The sequence below is a fragment of the Apium graveolens genome, chromosome 1 (genome assembly GCF_009905375.1).
Source record: "Apium graveolens cultivar Ventura chromosome 1, ASM990537v1, whole genome shotgun sequence".
Lineage (NCBI taxonomy): Eukaryota > Viridiplantae > Streptophyta > Magnoliopsida > Apiales > Apiaceae > Apium > Apium graveolens.
In genome coordinates, this window is record NC_133647.1 from 29825684 (window position 1) to 29835233 (window position 9550).

Below are 9550 nucleotides of genomic sequence, written 5' to 3' on the forward strand. Positions count from 1 at the left end.
TATTGACAGATTGAGTAAGTCAGCATATTTTCTTCCTATTAACGAGAGATTTTTATTGGATAAATTGGTTCGGTTATACATAAAGGAGATTATAGTTCGATATGAAGTTATAGTATCCATAGTTTCAGATAGAGATCCTCGATTTAATTCAAGATTTTGGAGAAGTTTTCAAGATTGTCTCGGGATGAAGTTAAATATGAGTACTGCGTATCATCCGCAGATAGATGGTCAAACTGAAAGGATAATCCAAACTATCGAAGACATGTTAAGGGTATTTGCTCTAGATTTTGAAGGAAGTTGGGACGAACATTTGCCATTGGTTGAATTCTCCTACAACAACAGTTATCATGCCAGTATTGGAATGCCTCCTTATGAAGCCTTGTACGGCAGAAGATGCAGATCTCCAATATGTTGGGATGAATTTGGTGAGAGAAAGATTTTGGGTCAAAAATTGATCCAACAGACAAAAGAGAAAATAGAACTCATTCGGAAAAGATTAGTGGCAAATCAAGATCGCCAACGCAAATATGTTGATCCTGCCAGAAAGGATATGGAATTTGAAGTTGGTGAAGCAGTGTTATTAAAGATTTCACCTTGGAAAGGTTTATCCAGATTCGGGAAGAAAGCAAAGCTGAGTCCGTGTTATGTTGGCCCTTTTGAAATTTTAAGGCGTGTGGGAAAGGTCACTTATGAGTTAGCCTTACCACCTCACATGCAGCATATCCACAACGTGTTCCACGTGTCAATGTTAAAGCGTTATTTTCGTGATTCGAATCATGTGATAGAATATGAGCTAATCGAAATTCAGCCAGATTTGTCTTTTGTAGAGCGACCGGTGCAGATTTTAGACCAACAGGAAAGAGTGGTTAGGAATAAGTCTGTGTCTTTAATGTGAGTCTTGTGGAGGAATCCCAAGGTTGAAGAGTCGATTTGGGAATTGGAAAGCGAAATGCACACCAAGTATCCTAACTTGTTTTCTTAAGCTGATTCTGAGGACAGAATCCTGTTAAGGGGGAAGGATGTAATTTCCTGGAAAAGTATGTGAATATTTTATGTTAAATAAATAAATATAATGTGTTTATACTAGTTTAAAATGATTATTGTCATGATATTACGTGTTATAGTTGTTATATGTGGCCCCGCAAGGACTAGAAAATTTTTCGATTAATTGTTATGTGTTTCAAAATGCATTTATATGAATCGATCCGCAATCTGGACGCGTGTTTATTTGCGTCTTTATCGAGGTACTCGTTTTATCTTCATTTATCTGCGTTTGAATGTATTTTATGTGTTTTCGGGATTTTCTGTTAATTTAGGTATCGTTTTAATTTCTTAAAAATCAACGGACCGGGACCCTACAAAATTCATATTTTTTTATAGAATTATACACATTTCAAATACCCTATATTTTGTATCTTTGAATTATTCATACTTTTTGGGGAATTTTGACATAAATTTTGTATTTATTATATTCAAAAATTATTACCCATAATTATTATTTGTGGGCCTAATTTTATAATTAAGAGATAAAAACACCCTAAAATGATTTTGGGGTATTATATTTCAAAAAGTATAAATAGCCTAAATAATTACTTTATTTCATTTTATTTTTATTAAAAACAAAAATCAAGAACACGTTTTGGGGTTAAAAATTTGTTCTTCATCTTCATCCTTTGATTCCAGGAGTTGTAGTTGATGGTTTTGAACGTTCTGATAACCAAATCAAAGCTCTCAACGAGCTCTTCAATTTAATACCACTTTCATTGAAAAAGGTTCATTATTCCGTGTTTTTGTTTTTTTTTACTTTTTGGTCGATTTCGTTTTATGAATTCTGCTAATTTTTGGTTGATTTGGGTGTTATAATAAGCTTTACCATGATGTTTGGAGTCTATATAAGTATAAATTTGTATCGTTTAGTTGTTGGGATTGATTAGTCGAAATAGGAGTTTTAGCCGGAATTTTAAATCTAATTTCCGTTCATTTTAAGTCATGTTGTGTGTATGATGTTATTAGTAATTGATTGTAGGTTTTACCAGCTTCAATTTTCTATAAGAATCATTGAAATTAGTTCGATTTTCTGTAAGATCAATTTTTCCGATTAAGTTCATCGGAAAAGCTTGAACTTTTGATCGGATTTTGCATTCCGGGGATGTTTTGGTGGTGTTATTGCCGTGTTTTTATACCTGAGAGTCAGTAGGATAGATTGGTGCAAAATCTGGAGTATTTTGGTTTGTTTTGGTAGGGAAACGGGGTTCGTCGGACTCCGGCGAAGTCGCCGGTTTCTGGGATTAACCCAGATTTCGGTCGACATTCAACCGGAGTTCTTGGCAACCCGGTTGAAGCCCCGGCCCGTTTTGTTTTCCTAAAACTCGGTTTTAATCCTGAAAACCCCCTTCCTGTTCCGAGAACCAGTTCTTGTATTTTCTTTTAAATTTTAATTCAAAGATCCTTTTGGTATTTTCAAAAATAATTTTCTTAAATTCTGAAATTGTTTTTAAATTCTAATAATTATTTAATTGAGTATTTTATTAGTTAAGCAAATTATTTTAAATTCCAAAAATTATTTTCTTTTATTATGTTTAAAAATCCAAATTGATTTAATTATTTGTAATTTACTTTTATTAATTATTTATGGATTTAATTAATTTTATTTATAAATAGTTAAATTAAGTATAATTATTTATAATTAATTCAAATAATTCCTAAAAATTGCTTTTGAGCTTTTAAAATCTATATTTAGGTATTTAAAATCAATTAATATTATTATTAATTAATTTATTTCTATCTTATTCTTATTGTATTCATAATAAATAAACCATTCGTCCATTTAATACAAAACGAACATGTATAGACTTAAAAAAATATTCCGCTTTCTTTAAAAATACTTTTGAGACCTAATTTCTTGTGTATTGAAAGGCCGTTTGATTTGTGAATCATTCTGAGTCGATAGATGATCGACAAATACTATTTTTGACCCGATTTCAATTCTAAACGTACCGAGACTTGTCTTTTGACAATCTGACTTATGTGTTACATGAAATATGTGATTACATGTTATATGAATAACATGATTACGTGTTATGTGATATGCATGCTATCTGTTTACAGTTTTAAAATGCCATGATTAGTTATAAACGATCGGGTAGACGTCAAGACGTATAGTTACGTTGATTGAGTTTGGTATCGTTAATCAAGATAGTCCTTTTATTTATAGAATCGAGTAGCAAGGAGCGAAATCAAGTGTTAGACGGAGTTAGTAGCCAGCAGATTTAAGCCAAGGTTATAGTGAGAAGTTATCAAGCATACCAAGCAAGTTTTCTGTACTATTCTAAATTCAGAATAGTTTATCATTTTACTTATCAGATTGTTAGTTATATCATGCAAGTTATTCTCGAACCTCATCGTGAATAGTTATTCAGAATAGTATTGTTTCCCCTATTCTAAGTTCAGAATAGTTAAACGTTTTATATTTCGCTAAAAATTACTCTATACAGTGAAACTTTTGTAACACCCCCAAATCCGGGGTCGGGGATTCGGGTTGTCACGAGTTCCATTTCCCTTATCAATACTTAATCTTAACAGTCAACCAACTACTAAGTACTGTGACTCCACAATATACACACACACACCACAAGTTATAGTCTCAGAGATGAATACCAAAAATAACACAAGTCATTTTATTCCAAAATTATAAACCGTTACACCTTAAAGGGTTTCTGAATAAATTTACATTTCTTTGCCATTATTACAATTCATATAGATACATAAGTCTGGTACATGAGAAGTGGAAAGTCTAGCCTATTGGTAAGTTCTACCTCAACTACAGCGGCATCAACGCTTCCAGAAAACTGCGGAACGTTTTCTAACCGCTTGCGAATTGGAAGCTTGGTCCTGTTCATCTTTTCTATCTGTTGTTATGTGATGAAGGAAGAAAGCAAGGGTGAGCAACAAGCCCACCGAAATAATATGTATAATAATTAACAATATATGAGCATTCTCATAGTACTCAAAAAAGTCTTGGTTAAGAAGAAATGAACCAAGTTGATATCTTAACGCGACCAAGTCGCAAAATATTCAGTATATACATACATATATACTTTCCACAATCTTTGAAATCCTCTGACATGTATAATATACACATAGTTCCAGTTTATAACTGTATAAAAATGTCGTTGCAAGGTGATCTCATATACCTAACCTTGTCTCAACGTTTTTCTGAAAATCTTTGACATGCACAAGGTAATCATTTACTAGATATAAGTTTAAAAGATGAAGTTACAAGATACTCCAATATACTTATATCTTTCCCGAATACTACTTGAACTACCACCGTTCAAGTTATAATTAGTTTCAAAAGTTCATCACATAGATGAGACTACAAGGCATAACTTGTATAGAATCAATCTTTGAAATATCATTCAAAAGAAACGAAGTTACGAGATACTTCATTTGATGGAAACATCATTTTGAAAACTCGACCCTGCCAACACTCAACAATCGCCCAGCCATAGCCTTTCTATCGAAGTGCTCTGGGTAGTGTTGCAGAAATATCCAACTGGATGATGAACTCATTACGGGAGTTTACCGCGCGAGGAAGACCACTTACGATGATCAGTCGTAGTAGTGCAACCCCACCATTTTCTACATGTAGAGGAGAACCTGTCGGATTTACTTGTCAACCGAACACTGGACTCCTAAGGAATGGACCGTCTTAGTATAATAAGGTTGGGCCGGCGCCACTCGACCACTTACGCCACTCCTAGTTCAGATGAAATCCATGACTCTGAAACGTAAAGCTCGTTCCCCCTTTCCCCAAGTAGAAACTTTGTTGATATGACTCCACCAAGAAGTCGTATCTAGTTGGAAAGGATAACTCACCGAGATTTCCCAGGCGATGCCTGTTAATGGATTAACTTGTTCCAAGAATTTTACTTCCCGAGTGTTGGGTAAGTAATCAAAAACTCTTTTATCAAAATAGCAACCTTGTTGCGAATATAAAATACACCACAGAGCCGGATCCCTCAGGTTTTGAGCGAGTATTTAAATCCCCTTCGAAAGGAGGATCTTAAATATAAAAATGAGTTTTGGGATCCGCCCTAACCTTTAAAATCATTTTGAAGACTCGAAAACATTTTTTAAGAATGTTTGGAGTGATGCTGAATTAATAAAATAAATCAGTCCCAATATATTAGAAAATATCTGAATATTATTATTTAAATAATATTCCCATAAAAAATAATCTTTATAAAAATAATTGAAGTAGAAGTTTTAAAACTCATACTTGAAATGAATAATAAATAACCAAAGATATACTTATGCGAAAGTACGATCTTTATTTGAATAATCGAAAATAAGTTTGATTATCGAAACATTATTCTTTAATAAAATAAAGAATATTATTTAATAAATAAGCGGAGTCATAAGTCCACGGATGAATATTCAAAATAATATTCATTAAATAAAATAAACGGAGTCATAAGTCCTCGAATGAATATTCAACTAATAATATTCATTAAATAAAATAAACGAAGTCATAAGTTCTCAAATGAATATTCAACTAATATTCATTAAATAAAATAAACGGAGTCATAAGTCCTCGAATGAATATTCAACTAATATTCATTATTTAAAATAAAGTTATCGAATAAACCTTATTCGATTAATAGTTTTGAAAACTATATCTATATATATATATATAAATATATATAATATACTCGGGAACATCGACTCCCGGTTTAGAAAATGTTCACCTTTGGGTCCCCTATACTAAGGGTATACGCAACTACTGCTTATCTCTAGCATAGGTATTATGCAACTTATAAGCTTTTGAATCAACAATTAGATATCAAGATTACAAAACAGGCATGCATATAAATATCATATCACATGCTCCAATATATTGCAAGACTTTACTAATAATAATCATGCACTTATCACAAGATAATGCATATACATATATACATCACAACAACAGTATAATGGGTAAAAAACTTGCCTGAGTGTTCCCGGTTAGACTTAAGCTTAGAGTGGGTCCGATAACCTATGAACAACAACATAAGTCATAATTAAACCACGGTCGCTTAAGAAACTAGACTTTAACCAATTGAACCCTAACGTTTGCTTATGGTCACTTCTACGCTTAACGAATCACATAAGTCGTTCGAGTACCCTTGGCTCCACCATTTTTAATAAATTAATCATTAAGAATTTTAAGGCGATTCTTTCGCGAGTACCCTACTAACTGTCTTATCCACTTTACATAATTGTTTCATACTCCAATTAGTCATTTAAGGGCCTTAACCAAGGTTTCAAAGTAAGGCGAGGGGTATTGGTACGTTCGCGAAACGACGTTACTTAAAACGGTCGTTTCTCCTAAACCGTACATCGGAACCAAGTGATCCACATATCAAAACAAAGCTTACGACACGCTCTAGCTAAAAATGGCAATGTTACAGACTGTTTATTGAGTTTTATGTCCTGAACACTAAGAACAAGCAGTTGAATAAAAATGGGCATTACGACGGCTATATTTACGAGTTTTCCAAGTTTCTCAGTATACCAAAACCTCACCAAACAACCCAAAATCATTAACACATTAAAACCTCAACTAAATAATACTATACCAGTCCTTATTCTTCAGATTCTTCATCTCAACCAACCACAATCAAGTTTTATTAACTATAACAAGATTCATTCACCAAATCACTCCAAATCCAAATCAAACTACTAATAATCAAAGGTCATGCTTCTCATTTAGAAAACCAACCATCAAAATCATTAATAATCAAAGTAAATGATAGTGTTTGAAGTTTATACCTTCCTTGGGAGGTGTTAAGTTGCTAGGAAGCCTTACGGAGCCTCCTACAAGCTTGATCTTTCCAAAGAAATCAAGAACACAAAGTTAGGCTTTGAAGTTTCTAAAAGTCTGATTAAAAGAACTGTAAAAATGAGGGTCTTACCATGCTTATTTGGATGAGACTTGTGAATGAAAGTTGTAGGCCATCTCAATACCTTTCCAACGAGCTATGGAACACAACATTTGAGTGAGAAATGAAGGAGATACAACAGTTTTAATGTGCTGGTTATGTTTTGGCCGAGAGCAATGGAAATGGGGGAGGAAGATGAGAGCTTGTGTTGACTTGAACTTGTGGTGGAAATGAAATGATTTTAGGATATTTACTTGACTAGTTGTTTTGTTTAAATTAGTGGAAAATGACATAAGCATGGTGATGTCATCAAGCTTACATAATCCTTGCCACTTGTCTCATCCTTATGGTGGAAGCATCTTTTTAAGCTTAATCCTTATATTAAGATGTTAACTAAGTGCATTAATCTTGCACTAATTGACCCTCCTCCTTGCCTCTTGCATTACTTAGTCGTTTAATTATTTTACAACTCGTTTATTGTTTATTCTCGTTGATCGTTTGAGGGATCATATCCGGGATCTCATTACTTGGGTTCCCCTAAACCTTTCTCAATATTTCATATTCCTTTTATGGTCCTCTCTTATAATCCTTGAATTTAAATCCTTTTAATTATGTTACCTTATACTCAATTCTTTCGGTATCTGGTGGATTTTCGGGAAAAATCAAAGTATTCGAATTTGGATTCTGACGATCTTTACATACACTTATATACCATATGAAGTACTAATAAGATCTCAGAATATCAATAAAAGAACTCCTACATAGTGTGGCATGAAAAGTTTTCTTAATCAGCAAAATCACTATTCATCAGTGTTTCAAAGATTCCAAAAATTGGGGTTATTACAGTCTCCCCTCCTTAAAAGGATTCCGTCCCAGAATCAGATAGAAAATGAATAAGGATACTTTCTTAGCATTGCACTTTCTAACTCTCAAGTCAATTTTCCCACATTGTGGTTCTACCACCAACTCTAACTAGTTTGATAACCCTTCTCCTAAGCACTTGTTCCTTTTTGATCTATAACCCTTCCTAGTTGCTCCATATAGGTTACGTCTGGTTGCATGTCTATGCGCTCATATGCCCCTATTTGTCTGGCATCCGGATTATACTTCTTGAACATTGATACGTGGAACACGTTATGAACTTGCTACAGGTTCGGGGGTAGGGCTAGCTCATATGCTAACTTCCCAATACGTCTTAATATCTCCAAGGGTCCAATAAATCGTGGACTTAAACTTTCCTTTCTTTCCAACCCTCATCAATTCTTTTCAAGGGAATACATTTAACAATACAAGGTTCCCTCCATACTCTTTGTCTTTTCGAGTCAAATCAGCATACCTCTTATGTCCATCTTGGGCTACTACAAGCCGTCCTCTGATTAGATCTATTATATCCCTGGTCCTTTAGACTACTGCTGGTCCGAGCATCTTGCGCTCTACAACTTCATCCTAACATAAGGGAGATCGACATTGTCTTCCCTCAAGGATCTCATAAGGCGACATCTCGATAATGACATATGATCTATTGTCGTAAGAAAACTCAATCCGCGATAAATGATCATTCCAAATTCTTTCAAGTCTATTGCACAGACTCTCATCATAGCTTCTAGCACTATAGCTTTCGTTTCTCGATACTCATTCTTTTCTAATTCGTAAGCGTTACTATCTTCCGTACATAATACTATTCTGGCTATACTTTTACTCGCTAGCGTTCTATAACCTTTTAATAATTGCGTCAACCTTAGTATCACGAACGCGTTTCTATTCCGAACACCACCATACTTATACTACTCCTTTTCTAGCTGCTTCTATCTTCCAAAGTTTGATCACTCATATAGAAGTAAAATAATTTATTGAGAGATCAATATGATCATGAACACTTGTTATATCACATAGTTAGTACAGAAGGTGGCCAGCCTTTAGTACTTGACAAGCAATTAAACAATAGATGGTATCCTACTAGGCTTCTATCACACAGATAGATAGTCATTCGGCAATACCTCCCCTTCTGGAAGGGTTGTTCTTCTCAGCTTATATGAAATGAAAAGGAGAGAAAAGAACGAATTGAAGAGAATTGTACATATATAAAATATACTGCCACAAAATATCTGGCTTGGAATCTAACTCTGAACTATAGAGGTTTGTCATAGATGAACAAAACATATACGTATATATATCAACATCAAGTATTACAGCATCGTATTTCACATGCCTAAATATTTTTTTGTTATTCCGTCCATCATTCTATGGACCCATACTCTTGCTCGAGCTTATACACAATCACCCTTGAAACTCCCACGACAACGAAAATCGAATCTGGGATTTCATTCTAGACCTCATCGTTACTAGAATCCATTTCTATATTACAACCTTCTTCGTATGGGTAATACTACTCTTTATCGATAAGAAGGAATAAATATATCATAGGTAAATGTTCGGCTTAGTCGGTGTATCATTAATAACTTATACATCACCACGACCCGATTATTTGTACTCAATCTCAACATCCATTCCAATATAACTCTCATGGTTGTAATCGACTCATTACTCGCGGAATCATTGCTGCATTACTATGGTCCACCGCTGACCTGCTGTCGTCATTCGTTTTCCATGAAATCTTAATAGCT